Genomic DNA, 19,498 nt, shown 5'->3' with positions numbered 1-19,498 from the left:
AAGGACATTAGGGAAAAAAATAAGGCCAGTCTTAATAACATATGGAAATTAATTTTTAAAAAAGGGGAGGAGGCAGCCCCGGTGGCTCAGTGGTTTAGCGCTGCCTTCAGCCCAGGGCGTGATCCTGGAGTCCCGGGATCGAGTCCAACATCGGGCTCCCTGCATGGAGCCTGCTTCTCCCTCTGCCTGTGTCTCTGCCCCTCTCTCTCTCTCTCTCTCTCTCTGTGACTACCATAAATAAATAAAAATAAAAAAAATTTAAAAAAAGGGGGGGTAGTATGGGAACAGCAAAACAAACCATTTTATTCAAATCCTATATTAGTATTATCAAACAACTAAAAAACACCTAAAAGTTTTTCAGGGGATGGACATCGTGACGGTAATTAAAATTTATGTATTTGTCAAAATTTCCGGAACTACAAACCTAAAAGGAATGATTTTACTGTCTGTAGATTCTAACTCAGTAAACCTCATTAAAACAAAATGAAACACACCTATTTCCCTGGACTTGGCTTTTCTAGAACAAGTAAATACAACTGATAAACATTGTGTCAGTAGGAACCTGAAAAAGGCTTGGCCTGGGTTAGTGGCTGTGAAGAAAAGCATCTGGAACGTTTGAAAAAGCACCTGTAAGGAAGATTTCTTCCCTCCCATCCTCAGGGAGGGGCAGCCATTCCTCAGAAACAGCTCACGTACTGTACCACACTGAGAGTCATGAGATGGCCAGTGAAGGATTCTGTGGTTTGGAGAATTCTGGATACAATCTTTGTGCCTTTTGCAAGTTATAGATTACTTACATTTTATTCTTTTACAGTCATGTCATGTATAACAAAGTAGTTACTTCTTAGTTCTTTAAATATAGCGGCTTTCCCCAGGAAAAGATGTATTTAAGTGAACGCCACCAACTCATCTTTTTTTTTTTAATAAAGGTAGTTAGCATTAGCATATTCAAAAGGAATTATTGTATTTTTAAAAAATGAAGACGTCTACAAGCAATTCATCTTTAAAATCCTAACATCTTTTTTTTGGGGGGGGGTGGGCATTAATACTGTACTCTCACATAAGATGCAAGAACTTTGGCTTTCTATGAAATCAGCTATATGCACTATTACAAGATCAGCAAGGATTCTGAGATGCATCCATATTATATACATTCATGTGAATGCACAGGATTTTTATAACACACAGAGTGAAATCTCGAAAAGTAAGCACGAATGCAGAGAAATGTTATTCATTCAAAAGGCCTGTAAGACAGCAGCTGTTCAAGAGCTATACCATAAGTAAAACCTCAAATTTAAAAGCACACACCCACTCAAATACCATTATAAACTCTGATACTTTAACATGAGGAAATTACAGGAGAATATATATACAATTTCCATTAATGGCTCTGAGAGAGAATCAGCAGGTGGCATTTTAAGACAAAGTAAAACCCACTTCTATTTTTCACTCTCTTTGCTCAGACAGCAGGTGGCATTTCTATAGCAAAGATCAAAATTATTAGGGCTTCTATGTTCCACACAGGTCTTCAGATTGCCAGGAGGCTTCAGTACTAAAAAACCTAAAATCTTACCTTACAAATATCATTTTAAATAATCAGAATATTGTTAGGGCTATGTATCTGTTGGAGACTGATTAGTATGGTTAAGTTTCTACCCAGATTTACCTCTTACTTCTGTTGAGATTTGGGCACAGTTAATTAATTTCTTTGAGCCTCAATGTTTTCACCTGTGTAAGGGGTAGTATAGATCAGATTAAATGAGACAACATATACCACCAAAGTGCCACAATAGATTGCTGCCTCTCCCTCTTCCTTCACTCGTGCTGGTCCATCTCGTGCCAGTTATGACATGTTTCCTATAATTACCTGGCTATACTGCTTTCTAACCCCACTCAAAGAAAAGGATCATGCCATGCACAACTTTGTTTCCCAGGTGATAACTTCAGCCCTGGTCACACAAAAGGTCCTCCATAAACATTTGGTACACAAATAAGTAAATGAAGCAACACGATGGCTCCCCCTACCCCAGACCTGTCCACAGAAGTCAAGTGTAGCCGAACTGGGTTATTAGGTTATCAGGATTGAGAAGGTGATTCAGGCTATCCAGAAGCCACAAGGTAGGAAAAAGATCATACAGAGATGTGTAACTCATAAATAACCCCTCCAAGTGTTTTTAAATAAAAATAACATCCCATGTGTCAGAGGTTAATCCCCCCGTCTGAGGTTCTGGTTGCTCTATCTTCTGGCCAGTTTATGATCACTTGACTCCTCATTAGTGCTGCCAAAGAAAAGAAATTGAATGAGGAGCTGCAAAGCCTTGAGTACCAGGGGCTATCCCGTCCCGATCCAATCCCTAAGACATCCTCAGGAACTCAGCCTACGACTAGAAGGCAAAAACAAAACAAGCAAAATAAAACCGACATCATTTTAGTCTAATACACCTTAACATAGAGTTCAAGATATATACACACCTGGAACTTCCCAACAAAGTCCATAAATGTTGGGCCATGAATCCCCTCCAAACATGTTAGTTTCTTATTAAATAGATTTGAAATCAAACCTGTTACGTGGCTGAAGAAACAGCTACAAGCCACTGCCTGCGGGACACACCTAAAAGAATGGAAGGTCTGAAAAGCAAAGCTTGTTTCTTCGACTCTGGGCTGGGCATGCCACTCACATGGGAACTAGAACACTGGCTTAAAATGAGAACTATAATCTTTCTGGAACAATAGGTCATGACGAGCTTCCTTAATGCCAAAATAAGTGTTTAGAGGTGACTTCTGCTAACTGAAAGAAAGTGGAAAGGGCATATATATTTACTCTGGCTTGAATACAACATTTCTGAATATGCCTATTTAGTGCCAGGAGTCAGAACTCTTGGATTTGAAACCCAAAACCTATTCCACGGAATGTGTTTCCTAGGGATGGCATCAAAAGGAGTCAGAACTCTTGGATTTGAAACCCAAAACCTATTCCACGGAATGTGTTTCCTAGGGATGGCATTAATGCATCGCATTAATGTCTTAACAGCTCAATTATCTGTACCTTTTGACTCCCAAGTCACCTTAGGTCTGGTGTGAGAACGTACACTAATTTTAAGGTTAAGTCTCATGTAAGACCAACCACAATTTCTATTTAAAGAGTTTCTTTTAAGAAGCCATCAAATAATATGTAAACAATCACAATTTCAAGAAAACTGAAGTCTACCTACCTAGAAGGCATCTTAGCAATGATGATGCTGGTAAAATGACATCAAAACCCCTAAGATCTATGAACGGGTCTGAAGGGACCAGAATACCTAAGCCTGGGATCTTAGGCTAAGGAGGCTTATACAAACCACTATTAATTTCTCACCTTCAAAAAAATCCTAAATTTGCAAGGCTAACTCATCTGAAATGGACTAGAGAAAAAATAACTACTGAAAAAGAATACTACATACAAATTTTATAGGTCTCATAGTAAAAATATGGCAAGTTTTATCTCTAACTAGCTCTCTGGTCCAAACATCTAACCCCTAATTCAAATCCTAAAACATACAGGAAATTATAATTTGTAAGCAAAGAAGCTCATTTTGCAGAATCCATAAGAAGAACTATGACCTGGAACACCCTTGAACTATCCCATACACTCCCTGTTCCACTCTTCATCACTATGGCCATTGAGATCTAAGATAATAAAAATCTTCCTTTATTTAAGAAGGTATCGTTTAGGGAAAATACAGATTCATCATCATCCATTCAACCCACCAAGTTAGGTGACTGGGCCTATCAGCTAGTTGGCTACCCATGTGCCCTTTGGAGCGGTTGAGCAAGCATGGGCTAATTTTACAAAGAACCATTTTTTGGATTAGCAAATAATTTGTGTTTATTTGGATGGGTACTCCAATAGAGAATATCAAGTAGGTAAAATTACATTACTCCTTCCATGGACAAAAAAATCTATCTGACATGGCTTCAATATCTCTAGGGCTCAGTGTCTGACCGAGGTAATCTACTTGGAAAAGTCTTTGATTTTTGATTGTATCAAAAGTCTTGAGATTAGCCAAATGAAAGTAGTATTTTTACAGGAATTTTATCTCAAGTTTCAAGATCAACAAGCCATTCCAAATCAGACGTAAGAAATAACATTACATAATAGTCACTTAATGGCTATTGTTTTACGGTAACAAAGGTTTCATTTACCATATTTCCTAGAGTGCTTTATTCAGCAGGCAGTTTTTCCCATGACAAACACACTTAATTTTCTTAACCCCTCCATATACCTGTAAATGCAAAACATTTAATAATTATGATTTCTAATTTAAAGATTCCCATTATTTAGTATTAAAGGGACGTAGGTGATGTTTTAATGCAAGCTATGGATAGTTTCTCTGATTTTCTTCAAATTTAGTAGCTAAGAATTCTAGCAGCAGCTAGAAAATTCTAAGTGACTCAAGGGAGAAATGCAGTAAGGTCACAGTCAGGGTCCTGAGACATCAACATGTACTGTAATGTTTAAAATTAGAATAAAGCATAGCAAAGACAGCTTCAGTGAATACTCACAAGGCAAAAACGAGCCTGGTGAATCCATCAGCATTCTCCCTCTCTGATTCTATGACCCCAGGAGCCCTCAGCAAGTGTCATCACTTCCTCATCCCTCCAGCCCAGGTGATTCACTCACAACCTAATATATTATCTCCAAAAGATATCTGGAATTTGAACTGCCGTGTCATGGTAGAAAGTTTCCTGGGACATGGAGCTGGTTCTCACTTCGAAGAGCAAAAGTTTACTTGAGAACTTCAGGACATAAATGGCAGCTAGCCAACCACAGGCCAGGATGTGGACTGTGCCTGTAGGTTCGCCTGCAATTGCAGTATCCTAAGAGATCCCAGACTGGCATAATCTGAACCACGGATAAATCTAAGATCACAAAGTCAGTGGAATGTATACAAAGTCCCAGGGTTCTGGAACAACCCAAGCAATGTGAAGATTAAGAGAGAAACATTCAATGACGGTCGATTCTCCCTACCAATCTGTTTTACCTTCAGATGCCGATCAAAGCCTAAGTTCCTCTGCTCAGGCCTTTAAAAACAAAACAAAACAAAACAACAAAACAGGATGATGTTTCAGGCTGATAATGGTAGGATTACCTTCCCTAATAAGCGCGTCCAATGGTGATTAGCGTAGCTAAGCCTCCTGCAGATCATCTCATTCTATTAATAAGGTTTTAAGGTCAACATTTTCAGAATTTACAACCAAGTTCACAAGGGAACTCTCCTAATTACCAAGACAGAGGAAAAGGAAATAACCAGAACTACAAGCGTTAAGGACCATGGGAATTTCTATTTAGAGATCTTTCTAGTTATACAATGTCCCATGTATCACAAAAACCAAATTTGCTATTTTTCAGCCAAGATCTCCACTGATAGAGATTGTGCCTCTACTAAATGGATTTCTACACACCCTGCACCCACTTTCATCCAGGTAGCCCCAGGACCATTTTAATATCTTGGCTCTACCACTTAACTTTCAAAGGGATTACTCAGTTACCATGACATCACTCCCAAATGACTAGGTTACATGTAGTAAAGACAGCTCAGATTACAGCAGCTTGTGCATACTCACTCACACAAGACATGGGTGTGTATGGGGGTGAAGAGGGGCTTCAGGGCTTCTAGCCTTCATCCAAGGCTAGAAACTAGCCTGTTTCCATTTCAACCAATATGAGGAGGAGTCTCCCAAATGATTCAGAAGGAATCCTATTCCAAGCTGTCTCCCCTATGACCCATTTCCACACAGGGACTCACTCAAGTGATCACTTAACCCTGACATCTGTCAGTTTTCAGCCCAGGGGGCAGATGGTCTCTATCTTGGGGCTTACGATCCTCTTGTTTTAAAGACACTACCTGGGCTTCTGATAACAGGATCTATGGGTACGGAGAAGCAAGCAAAGCCATAAAGCATATAGTGTTGTACCCTGTCACTGTGAACTCAGGGACACACATACACGCTCCTCCCAGCGTTGACAAGTTGTAGTAATGGAGATAGCCTGTGCTTGTCCATAAAAAAACGGTTTATTTTTAAAGAACTTTTAAAATCCACCTTTGCACTCTCTCACACTCACCCTCCTCCCTTCTCATTTCTTACCTGCTTGCTCCTTTCTCCCTCCCCCTTAACTCCCAAGAGACCTACCCGCTCAAGGAGCAAAACAATCTGTAATCTACTGAAAGCGTCATACTAGAGAATAAAAACGACATTTCCATCGTATGTGTATTCCTGCTCATGTCCTTTGTACCTGCTAAGCTTTAACAGGGTACAGGATACACAAGGAGTCTGTAAGAACATGTTGGTTTGGTCTGGAGCAGCCAGGCCCTGCCTGGATATCACTCAGAGAGCTGCTGAAAGCTCCGGGCCTGGGGGTCTCCACTCTCTTCTCCTCCCTGAGAGCACCCTTTCCCTGACTAGGTTGGGGGAGGAGGGCCCAGGAGTGAGGGGCTCAAGGGATAGTACCAACGCTGGGGCTAAGAGAGGCAGCCTGAAGGGTGAGTCCTGCAGTGACAGGCCGGCCAGTCCCACCTGCAGAAAACACCCTCTGGAGCAGGAAGAAAGGAGCAGGATGAAAGGAAGCAGTGGGAGACAGGCCTGGGCAGAGCTGGGAGTGGGAGGGAATGGGTCCAGGGACTCGGGGAGGGGCCGAGCCTGCAGGTCAGGCGTGGAGAGCAGGAGAGGAGGCCAGCCACCTAGCCAGGTTCAGCCTCCCTCCCGGGAAACAGGCTTGGGGAGAGGCCAGGCCCAGCTCAAGGCGGGGAAGAGACCAGGGGCTGGAGGGTGGGAGAGGGAGTGAGAGGCATGCAGGGCCCGGGACCTGAAAGGGGAGCACTCGGAAAGGAGACTCCTAAGGCCAGGAACAGAGCCTGAGCTTCCGAGTTGGTGAAAAGGGAACTGTCACTGCCTGCTTGGGCGATGAAGCAGACAACAAAGTGAGCAACAGTGAGTAAAGGGATATGATTCAGGAGGAGAGCTGGCGGGCCAGCTGTGAATGTGCAAGGAGCTGGGGCACAGCGATGTGTCACAACCACAGAGAGTGGTTACCACCCCTGGTCTGCGCTTCCTCCCTTCATGGCTGGTTCCTGGGCCTCACCCCCGCCCTCACCACCCCATCTTCATGCTGAGGTCATCCCCGCCTTCCCCACCATCCTTGTCTCCCTGAGGAGTGACAGTGCTGCCAGGATCCCTCTGAGGACTCAGCCTCTCCCCAGTCCTCCCTCTGAGGACTCAGCCTCTCCTCAGGCCTCCTTCCCTGTCCCTGCTGCCTCTTGGCCCACCCCTTAAATGGGGCATCCTCAGTTCTCCCACAGACTCATCTCATGTGTTTCTCAGATGGTCCCGATGATGACTCTCAAGCTTCTTATTCCTTGTCCGGTCTCCCTGGTGCCCTGAGCCCGCACACCCAACGGCCCACCTGGGGGCTCTTTCCCTCCTGCCCCAGAGCCCTTGCCTTTCCCTGATGCCCACCCCTACCTCCCATAGATGGCTCCTTCACTTCTTTTCGGTCTCCTGCCCAATGTCACCCCTTCAAAAGACACTCCTGGACCACATGATCTAAAGCAGCCCCTCACACTGCTACTCCCTTCTCAGCACCTGCTTGTAGCCTTTGGAACACTGACCACCACTGGGCAACTGACTTATTTAAATGCTTGTTTATCTGCAAGGCCCAAACACTCGGTCTTGTTCACCACTGTGGCCTTTGCCCAGCACAGGAGGGAAGGAATGAACACTCTATGGTATTCAGGTACATTAGATGCTCCCTGAATGTAGATTAACTAGGCTTCTGGGGATCAAAGGAATGCATGCAAGTTCTTTTGTCTTCCCTTCCCACAGTCTTATAACGTATAGGGGCTTTCTTCCTCTCCCTGGGCTCCCAGGTCAAAATCCCCAGGGCCACTGCAGACTGCTTTCTTGTGTCTCAGAGCCAATGGTTCATCAACTTTATCAACTCTATATCCTCAGTGTCTCTCAAATTCACAATCTCACCATATTCCTTGGCCAGACCTGCAAAACCCTTTAGACAGGCTACTGCTATAACAGATTAATTGGTTTCTAGGTCTCATCCTTCCCTCCCAGACCTAAACTCCCCAGAGCTGCCGGACATGCCTTCTCCCTTTGGGTAAAGGCCAAGCAAGCTCCCACAAGCATCAAGTGCCTCAACTCTGGTCCTTAGCCTCATCGCCCACTCCTCATCCCCTTGGTGTCATGATAGAAACAATGTGAGCACTTAGTATTTACAGGGAGTTTTTAATGTGCCAGTCGTTGCATTATGTATTTTACACATATGAACTATTTGACTCTTTACAACAATCCTATAAGTAATTTACTTGTCCCTGTTTTATAGATGGAGCAACTGAAGTCCGACGAACTTCCCCAATCTCATTCAAACCCAGGTGAACTGGCTTTAGATCAATCCCTTTAACCACTGTGGTGTATTATACGGCCTCTTCAAACTTTATGCATCAGCAATACTGAGTTATGCTTCTGGTTCTTTATGCTCCAGCAATACTGAGCTATGTATAGTCCCTCAAACTCCGCTGTGAAGGCCAATTTGCCTTTGTACACACCATTTCTTTTGCCGTTTGGGAAGGTCCAGTCCTTCTGTCAGATATATACCAACCTAGCCTTTAAAGCCTCCCTGAGGTGTTGCCTTTCCTATGTGGTCCCTTTTGGCTCCTTGAGACCAGAATCTCTCTTACCCAATGACCACTCCTATGGCTTATGTGTACCTTACAAATACCTCTCTATTGTCCTGGTTTGCAATGATTCATACACATGTCTTCACTGAAAGCAATCCTATGACTCACCTTTGGGCCACAGCGCCCAGGCACACAACAGAGCTCGATAAATGTGGATTTAGCTGGACTTTCCGTAAAAGGGGTGAGTACAAATCGGTAATATACAATGTGTCAGGACAAGAGAGAAGTGTATTCTTCATACTTGGTAAGGACACCTATTCATGAGCAAAACAAAAACTCACCAAACACTACAGATGTTTCTGAAAAGATGTAGCAGACATAAAAATTCAATACATTCTGACAATTGTAGCAGTTCAAGATCTCTGAATGAACCTGCTGTTCAGGACAGTTGCTGAGTAATGTGAACTCAGAAACACACACACAACCCCAAAACCAACTTTTATCCCGTGGGTTCTCAGCAAAATACATTAGGAAACTTGTTCCAAGTGATTAACTGAGTCACAAGCTGCCCGCTGGCGTGGATAATCATGCTTGATTTAGTTGTCATTGAGATTTGGATACTGTCACCTAAGCTCAATGAAAATATGACAGATTTCTGACATTAAGGTTAAAAACCAAACATCTTTTAGAATCTCTAAATTGTGCTTTACCAAAACTAAAGTTGCACTTCAAAACTGAACAGCAATATTTATAGATCAATGGTAGTCCTTTCTTTACATAGGTGATGCAAATAAAAAAGAAGCTTAAAAAAAAAAAAAAAAGATGAGCTTGATGATCTCCCCACCACCCAAAGTTTTTAATCGAATGGGGGAAAAACATTATAAACCTAAGTGGTAACATAAAGCAGCCCTAGATTTCCATCCCTCAAAGCAACAGGTGGATGGCTATCTTAAATCAGCCTTGTGGAAATAATGGAGAAGTGGCGGAAACAAAGCCAGACATAAAAAAAAAAACTGTTACCTGTAGAAGATGAGTGATGAGATGGGACATCTTTGCCTCCTACCTGATGTAAGCAAGGAAAACTCCAAGTTTCTCACTATGGTAATATCTTTTATTACTGGAGATATGTTTCAAAACCCCCAGGACATGCCTAAAACTGCAAATAGTAGTGAGCCTTACATCTACACCATGTTTTTTCCTGGAGACAGATACCAATAAAATGTAATTCATAAATGTGGCATAGTAAGAGATTAACAACTGATAACAAAATAGATAACAAATACTATAATAAAAGTTAGGTGAATATGGCCTTTCTCTGTATCTTGTGGTAATGTGAGATGATACAGTGTCTATGTGATGAGATGCAGTGAGGCAAACGACGTAGGCACCGTGACCTAGTTCTAGGCCACCATCATCTGCTTGTGGACTGTGGCTGACCACAGGTAATTGGAACTGCAGAAAGTGAAAGCACAGGTGGGGGGGGGCGGGGGAGACTACTGTGGTAGCTATGGTGTTAGCTCTACATTTTCTGTAGATGTTCTTCATCAGATTGATGAAGTCCCTCTCTCTGCCTGGTTTTCTGACAGTTTTTGTCAGGAGTGAGTACTGGATTTTGTCCCGTGCTTTTTCCGCATACACTAATGCGACCACGTGATAATCCTTACTTAGCTTGTTTATGTGACAGATTACATTGATTTTCCACTGCTGCACCATCTTTGCATATCTGGGATAAACTGGTCATGATGTATAACTGTTCTCATATTTTTTTTGAAAAAAAGATTTTGTTTATTTGACAGAGAGAGAGAGCACAGGTAGAGGGAGCAGCAGGCAGGAGGAGAGGGGAAGAAGCAGGCTCCCTGCTGAGCCAGGAGCCCGAGGTGGGGCTCTATCCCAGCACCCTGAGGTCATGACATGAGCCGAAGCAGATGCTTAACTGACTGAGCCACCCAGATGCCCCTGTGTTCATACCTTGTTGGATTTAATATTTTGCTAACAGAACGTATGACATTTTTTCCACGTATCTTCTAGAAGTATAAACTGTAAGACTGTGTCACGTAAGCTCACTCACAGAATTTAAAGGCCAGGCAAGGCAAGAGAAAGTATGGATATTTTGAAAGGTTTAAGATGGTGTAGAGTATTTATAAAAGTTTTCATAAAATTAAAAAAAGAAAATTTCCCTTAAAACAAAGCATATGTGATTAAAAAAATAATAAAACAGTTTCTAATGGAATAGGTAAGCTTTACAGCAAAAGAGCAGACAAAGTCAGTGTGCATCCAGACAACCTACTGTCTGCCACAGTCAAGACAAAAAGGAATGAAGGCAACGATAAATTATCTTTGGGACTCAGGTCAAGGAATGTCAGTTTAATATTGTATAAAAATCTGGACCTGAGATTAGGTCTGTATGATCCCCTCCCTACGAACTCAGGGAGTTAAAAGTTACAGGCCCAGGCAGGCCCAGCTGAAAAAGAAATTTTCAAAGTTTTCCTGTGACAGAGCAAAGCAGCAAACAAGTACCATGCTGAACTAGCAAGGCAAATGGCATGGACCAAACCAAAAAGGCTTCCATGATGAAAATGTCTACCATCATAGAGACTTAAGGGGAAGCATGAAATCCTTCAACCTCTCTTTCTTTTGTCTAAATGGTGCGAATACGCTAACCCTCAAAAAGCTCTAAGATGTTCATTCATATGCTCAAAGCTAGATTTACTCTTTGATAGATAAAGAGGCTGAGGATAAAGAAATGGTCAAGATGAAATCCTCTAACTTATAATGTTAACCAGAAAAAGTAGCTAGGAAAAAAACCATGGAAAATGAATGATCTGTTGGACAAAGTCAACAAATATGGAGAAAAGTAGCTGGGCCTGGGCAGGAGAGAGGTTTCCCCGGCTAAGGCGCACACACACTGGAGGGCAAGGGTCAGGCGTCCCCACCTGGACACTGGCAAAAGGACAACTTGAGGATGGCAAGGTCCTTTTGAAAGGACAGATTAAGGGAACCTGATCAGCCAGGTGAGGAATGGGGTTCATGTGGGAGTTGGAGGAGGAGACAGGATTTAGAGCAGTGAAGGGAGGTCACAGGATGGGAAGAGTCCCACTGTAAGCACATGCTACACGTCCTAGGGAAGGGCGCAGAGTCAGAATTGATCACTGTATAATAAGAGAATGCAACAGCTACATATGCTGCTCTGGACGGGAAGACACCTGCCCTTCAGGTTTCCAAATCTACATAATAAATATAAAGCAGTGCTGGTCCTTTGAGACCAGTAATAAGCACATGTACGTAGAAATGAAATTCAGGACCCATAGCTCCAAATTCCGAGAATCCTGGAAATCCCCAGTAACCAACAGGCTGTGACAACCTTTACTAATAGAAGGGAGGGAAGAAAATCCATCCCCTTTTCTGTTTCACTGAATTGAAAAAAAACGGATCCATGACTTGGGGAATGGAGAAAGGCCTCCCCCACCCTCTCATTTTGCTGGGAAGAGCCTAAGTGACTTCTAAAGTAACTCAGAACTCAGGCTCTTGGCCAGCGTGAGCTGTCTCAGTTGCAGTGTTCTGGGCTGGAATGCCCCGGGCTGGAAAGTCAGGGCCAGACTAGGCTGAGAATTGTCTCAGTCACATCATCAACAGGTAGCCGGGGCGAAGAAAGGCTCCAAGTGCTTTTCAGGTTCAGACGCACAGATCCGATGCCAGAGCTCTTTGAGAAGTGACTTCAGGTGAGAGTAGAGGCTGCATCGTAGCCAGGACTACACCTCGCAAATATTTAAGGGCCCCTGACCTTCCTCAAAAGGTAAAAAGTCATAGAACGTACTGCCGTGGAAGTCGTGGTCTTGTTCATAGACAGCATCATCCCTTCAATGAATTACCTGCACTTCTTTTGCTGGGGGTTGGTACATGGATGACACATCTTGAACAAAAAAATGACCAACCCCAAAAGGTCAGGTCTCTGAAGTCATATTTACCTTTAATACAGCATTGGTACCAGTAAACCACGTGATCCTTTACATAAACAAGGTGACTATCTTGTTTAACGTCTACTCGGTATCAGACATACATGTGTTTTATATACGTGTATTTGCACGCGCATACACAACTATGGCTTGTGAGATCATTCCAAGATGCTTCTGAAATCTAAAAAATTACCATGGGAAATTTCAAAGGGAAAATTCACTGAGTTTTCCAAAGTATTAGGTATCTGACTTCACGCTACAAAAAGTTAATAGATACAACAGAGAAAATACACCATTTTCTTGTGTTCTTTAAACCCTGGAACACAGAGATTATGAAGCTCCAAATCCGACAGCCAGCATCCTGTTTATCTGACCGCACCACTGCTCTTAGACACATTCACGTGTACGCACAAGTCAAGTTTTGAAGAAAAACTGAGAATCTGTAGTTACGCAACTCAGAAGGTGTGTCCCCTCTAAAACCACAACTGTGCCACCTTTCTGTGCTGGACACATGCGGGGAGGAGAGAAAGACTCCCTTTAAATATCACATGCTCTCAATCTGAGTGTCAGCAACTAACTCTGAGCTGCCTTTCACTTTTGCCACCAGTTTCATCCTGATTTGAAGGTTCCCTTGTCCCCCACCTATTCTATCAAGTGTGTTACAGAATGAAAAGGCCAGCCTGTATTGGGCATAAATGCCAGCAAACCAGGAAAAAAAAACAAAGTGGCAAAGTCACGCAGACCTGGCTCTTCAGAGCAGACAACGCGAAACAGGCTCGCTTGAGCTATCGTTGCGTTGCACATCTGCATCTTATAAAGGTCAAATATTTAAAAGAAGGGAGCATCGGAGGGGCTCCACAAAGAGACGCCGAAGCGTCCGGTGTCCGAGCGAAGGAAACGGATGAATCTGATCAGATCAGAGACAGACAGACAAAGTAGCTCTCCTCCTCCCCCGTCCCCTCCCCACTCTTCCTCCCTTCTTCCCTTCTTTACCCACATTTCCAAAGAACAACTCTAGAAGCCCAGGCAACCAGGATTCCCCAGGAAATCCACCAGGATGACAGATTACCTGAAACAGGTATCCCCCATTCTGGCAGGATATAAACTTTTCAAACTGTGGCCCAATAAACAAAACCCCAGCTGCTGAGGGGCTCGGGCAGTCGGGCTGCCTCCAAGCACAGTCCCTTCTCCAGGCAAAGTAGCCCCCATTTTTTTTTTTTTTACCTTTGTGTTCTCCGAAGCCTGTTCCCAGTCCTCAAATGAGGCAAAGTAAAGTTTGAGAGCACAGTCCAAAAATTGGGGTCAGACATATCCATTTCTTTCCTCTCTTCAATTCACCGTGGGATCAAGGCCATAAGGCCAGACCAGGGAAGGAGGTGGGGGTGGAGGGCGGGGGGCTTAGTGGGTAAAACGGAAAAAGGCAAAAAAAAAAAAAAAAAAAAAAGGCAAAGAAAAAAAAATTAAAAATCCCAATGATGTAAGTCAGTCCCTCCAGGGGAAACGTGCACTGTGATGTCCAGAGCAACTTGGAGCCCGTCTGAGAAGCAGGCGTCTGGCGTTTCAGGAGCACACAGCCATTTCTGCGAGGTTCAGGAAACTTCCTTCCTCTCGGGTCTGCCCTGGGCCGCGGCCTGGGCAGCTATAAACAGTAATTACACGAGTCGGGCCGTGCGCTCTGCACAAAATGCTGTCTGTGTGCGATTCAGTCCAGGGACTTTGTCATCTGCTGGGCAGATACCATTCGCGGCCGGGGGGGGGGGGGGGGGGGGGCTATTTAGGTCCCGGGTTCCGGGAGCGGCCGGCGGGCGGGGCGTCCGACATCCGAGCGTGCCCAGGGCCGAGGTGCCGAGGTTCAGGCTGGGCGCCCGCGGGCAGCCACGGAGGCCTCCTCTCCCCCTTCTCCAAAAAAAAAAAAAAAAAAAAAAAAAAAAAAGGGAACTCAGGCAGCACTTCCAGGAGCCGGGCCGGCCTCGGGGCGGGAACAGGACACCTTGGTGCGGCCTCCGCGGCGGGGCGGGGGCGGGGCGGGGGCGGGGTGGGGGCGGGGTGGGGGGCCCTTCCCGGGAGCCGGAGCCGGAGCCCAGCCGCGGGGGAGGGGCCTCCTGGGAAAGGGGGGCGGGGGCGGGGTGGAGTGGGGGGGCGGGGTCTGGGCGGGGGTCGGGGCACCTCGGGCGGGGACGGCGGACCCCAGCACCCCCCCTCCCCCCGCCCCAATCGGTCAGTCAGTCGAGGCACCTGAGCCTGCGTGCGGTTGGGACTGGGGCGGAGCACGGCGCGGGCAGCGGCAAGTGCTCTGGCCCACGCGGTGGGAGGAGAGGCAGGCGGGCGGGAGGCCTCGCTCATCCCAGACGCCACACTCACCTGGGAGGTGCCACACTCATCCGGGAGGCCACACCCGCTCAGGAAGCCACACTCACCTGGGAGACCACACTCACCTGGGAGATGCCACACTCATCCGGGAGGCCACACTCACCGGGGATGTCACACTCATCCGGGATGTCACACTCACCTGGGAGATGGCACATTCATCCAGGATGCCACACTCACCCGGGAGATGACACACTCACCCGGGACGACACACTCGCTCAGGAGGCCGCACTCACCTGGGAGCGCCACACTCACCTGGGAGATGCCACACTCACCTGGGAGGCCACACTCACCCAGAAGGCCACACTCACCCACACCCTCGGCCGACTCTGGTTACAAGTTACATGCACCTGCCCAATTGTGCTGGGCACACCTGTTGGGCTCTGCGGACCGAGGCAAGCACCGCGGGGACGGCCGGCGACTCCCCATGAAGACGCTCCCCGCATTCATTTAATGCACGTGCCATTGTTGTCCTTCCACGTGTGTTAGAACTTGAAGGAATGAAAGGGAGGCTAATCCCGGTTCCTGGTGTCCATCTTGAAGACAGGCATGGTATTCAAATACCTCCCCCACACCCCAACCGAAAAATGCTTGTGGGAAAAGTCTATGAAGGGGAAAAATCAGAATTTAAATAAGCTGCCTTAAATCTGCTGTTCCAGGGCGAAGAGCTACTAAATTTTAAGACAAGATTTTAATTAAAAAAAAAAAAAACTCATAAAAATGGTTTCATTCCCCTACTAAATACTGGAAACAAACCTGCCTACAGAATTATGAGGGTCACTAGGGGTGAAGGGTGAGCTGACAAAGGGAGGTGGGGTAAGCAAAGAACAGGACTGTACTGTGACATCTGCTTTATCTTATTCTTAGGACTCCTGAAATATTTTCACCCCAAGACGCTAGGAATTTCTGATAATGATTATATTGCAGGGCTTTTTTGTGTGTTATCTTTTGAAACTCTCACTGAGCCTCCTCAGATCCTTGAGATCTACTAAGGTAGACAAAGAAGGAGATATTTTCTCAATTTAACAAGTGACAAAATATACTTCAGACATTTAGGAACTTGGTTCAGTATGTTCTCCATACTAAGTTTTTTTTTGTTGTTGTTTTTGTTGTTTTGTTTTTGTTTTGTTTTTTTTTTACATTTTTAAGGATTTAAAAGGGGACTGTACTTCCCATGCTCCAGAGCAGTTGGTCAACCTCAGTACTTGGACATGTGAGGCTGGATAATTCTTTGCTCTGGGGGGGTTGTCTTGTACATGGGAGGATGTTTAGCAGCATCCCTGACCTCTAACCACTAGATGCCAGTTGTGACAATCAACCATGTCTATAGACATCACCAAAGGTTCCATAGGGGGCAAAATCCTCCCTGGTTGAGACCTACTGCTTTAGATAAAGCCTCTCTCTGGCAAAGAGACAGGGCATTGGCAAAGGGCAAAAATCTTGTGTCTCAATTCTGGATCCAATGATTACTATGAATTAATAAGACAAGTCACTTAATCTGCCCTTTTCCACCATTTTGGAGAGCTCATGATAGGACCAACCTTTCAGAAATCAACATACCTAAGTGAGATGACATACATCAGCCCCTATAAGCAGTGTTTAGGACACACTGCACATCAGTGTCAGCACTATGCTGAAGCAAAAAGAATATACAATGTTGAGAGGTGTAGGAATAGAGCAGAGGACACCCCACACTGTGCCCTCTACTTTCATGGTGGCACCTCCCCTGAGGTGCTGGACACACTGGTCAGGCTGTTTACTGCCGTCTTCCCTATTAGTTTGTGCTTTCCTCAGGGCTGGAGTCATGCTTTATTGATTTCTGTATTTCTAAAATCTGATGGTTTCTGATTTACATAAGCACTTAGTGAATACTTTTTGAATGGAGACACTTCAGATGCTTGGGTTTCTCTTAAAATGCCCTGAAATGATCAGTGATAGCAGGTCAACTGATTTTTTTTTTTTTTCAGAGAACCATAACTTCTTATGAATCCCATAAAGATACTTTTAGGTTCTAAAGAATTTCTCTTATTGACTAATGTTTATCTACAGGCTGTAACTGAAAACAGAAGTACTATCATTCCTCAATGTATTAATGTTGCTCTGAGAAATGTCACAACCAAAACTAAGAGCAACTCTCTGAATCCCACCCACCACTCCCATCCCCAAAGGTATGCCCAGGGAATAATTTTTGTGCTCAGTTATAGGTATTCACGTTTAAGAGGGAAAATTTCACATGAGAGAGTGCCCAGAGAAGAACAATCAAGGTGGTGAAAGGAGATATGAAAGTGATATATATATATATATATATATATATATATAATGTGAAGAAACTGTGTGTTGAAAGTGCAGAAAGAAAATTTAGGGAGTTTGACGGTGGTCCTTAAATACTGACATAACTACTACGTGGACAAGTCTTCGGGTCCAAAGATGAAAAGGCCTGAAAGGCCAAGAGAGGATGTCCTCTAAGTGTGTCTGAGTAGAGGTAACTTGAAGGAGATGCAGTGCACAGAACTCAAGTTCTGGATGGTTGCAAGAGCTAATGACTCTGTACCTCCTAACTCCTGTATTCTGTTTCTTCTACAAAAGCCCTATTATTTGAGCAACACCCATACACAATAAACTAAAATGGGTCAATGAGTACATAAAACGTGTTTTTCTTCTCTTGATTGAATGATAGATATCCTGGTCCAGATATCATTCCAATCTTCACTCTGTACATTCTGGTAATCTACTCTGCAGATTTTCAAAGGGATGGGGGAAAAACAATTTATTTTTCTTTTCTTTATTTTCTTTTTTATTTTTCTTAAACTACATATACTATAACATGTTTTTTTTTTTTTTTCTTTTTGCACTTGGGAGGCTTGGGAAAATTTGGGCTGTGTCCAAAATGAAAAAATAAAAATAGGTAAAGGGCATAAGGAGCCAGAAATGAACTACTTAATACAGTGAAAGTGGCTGATACATTCCCACATTCACTTAAGATAAGAGTAGGTGTGACACTCAAATGTAACTTGTCTTCTAACCTGTTTGACTTGATTTGGGAACCTATGATTCAGAAGATAATGCAGTCAGCAAACACAAGAATTAAAAATTGTCAGAACTCCTGACATTTTCCTACAGACAAAATAATTACATGGGCAAAAACTAGAGTATAGTTTAGTTGCCAGTACGGTGAAACTGGCTACAGACTAAGAGGAAATGGACATTTATTGGAAATTCTTAAGACTATAGCTGGTCTAAGTCAATATACAGATATTTAGCAAGATTTTCTACTTATTGCACAATAACTGAGCCTACACAGTAATGGACAAGCTTTGTGATCCACAATGCTCCTTCACTGAACCAGATGATATTATGAGCCATTGTTTTTATAAGAAAGGTATGTGAATGAAAAGTAAGCTTGTCAGGCTACTGAAATGCTGACTTAGGATGAAATGAGTACTTAAGAATGGGCCAAATTCTGCATTGTTCCCCCCGCACCTCCCACCCCCGCCAATATACAAAGAATTCCATGTTCTTTTCACTGATTCGAATTTTCCCACCCACTACTCCATGCCTGCTCAATAGCATTTTCTCTCACCCTACACAGAACAGTGTTGAAGGTAACATCCCTGGAGCCTTCCCTGAACTTAAACACAGTGGGAGACTAAGCTTGCTAATGCAGGTGTGTAGCCTGGGAAACTGACAGCTCCTTGCACTGCACTGGCCATAAGGCCAGTCCCGATGAGAAGACACCATGAAACATGGTATAGATACCGAGTTCCCAAATGTATCCTACCTGATGTTGGCCAAGTCTGGGGATTGTGCTATAAACTCTGATCTCTATCCATCCCCATCTCTAGAGCACTAGAAGGGACTACTTCTCCAATGCTGCCCATACCTACAGGACTACTTTGGCCACTTTCTAAATGCTGCCTTGTGAACTCAAGGGTAGCCATGTGAGTAGCAAATTGCCTGTCCAAAATAAGCAGTCCTTGCAATCAGTGCACATCTTAAGAAATGAAGCTTAGGGCAGCCCCGGTGGTTCAGCGGTTTAGCGCTGCCTTCAGTCCAGGGTGTGGTCCTGGAGACCCGGGGGTCAAGTCCCACGTCGGGCTCCCTGCATGGAGCCTGCTTCTCCCTCTGCCTGTGTCTCTGCCTCTCTCTCTCTCTCTCTCTCTCTCTGTGTGTGTCTCACGTGAATAAATATATAAAATCTTAAAAAAAATGAAGCTTAAAGGCTGAGCTAGAGATATTCAGAAAGTTGCATCAAAGTGGAGTGGGTTGAAAGGAAACTCTACTAGCATTATTTAACAACTTTTTTTTTTTGCTCCCATTACCAAGCTATGAAAGAAGATAGCAAAGATAAATAAAATTAACTTGTAGGTATAGATGTGAAGGCTCGATACCAGAAGATGGATAATAAATAAGGTTACATCATCCTTGGAAAATGAAAAAAAAAATTTAAACTGTATCACAAAGTAGATTCACAATTATAGAGTGAGGAGATAAAACAAAGCAAACACAATAAAA

General features: G+C 44.1%; 1 protein-coding gene and 1 long non-coding RNA gene across 2 annotated transcripts in view; both read right to left on the bottom strand.

Annotated features, from left to right (window-relative positions):
• LOC140633717 (uncharacterized) overlaps positions 1–14,338 on the bottom strand; it is a 45,768-nt gene extending 31,430 nt beyond the window's left edge. The window contains exon 1 of the long non-coding RNA XR_012031302.1: positions 13,844–14,338. This is a non-coding gene — a long non-coding RNA (uncharacterized lncRNA). The remainder of the gene's footprint in view (positions 1–13,843) is intronic.
• MAST4 (microtubule associated serine/threonine kinase family member 4) overlaps positions 1–19,498 on the bottom strand; it is a 538,667-nt gene that overhangs the window by 146,636 nt on the left and 372,533 nt on the right. The gene's annotated exons all lie outside the window — the stretch shown is intronic.

Source organism: Canis lupus, chromosome 5 (genome assembly GCF_048164855.1).
Source record: "Canis lupus baileyi chromosome 5, mCanLup2.hap1, whole genome shotgun sequence".
Taxonomy (NCBI): Eukaryota; Metazoa; Chordata; class Mammalia; order Carnivora; family Canidae; genus Canis; species Canis lupus.
This window is presented reverse-complemented; position numbering and strand designations above follow the sequence as displayed.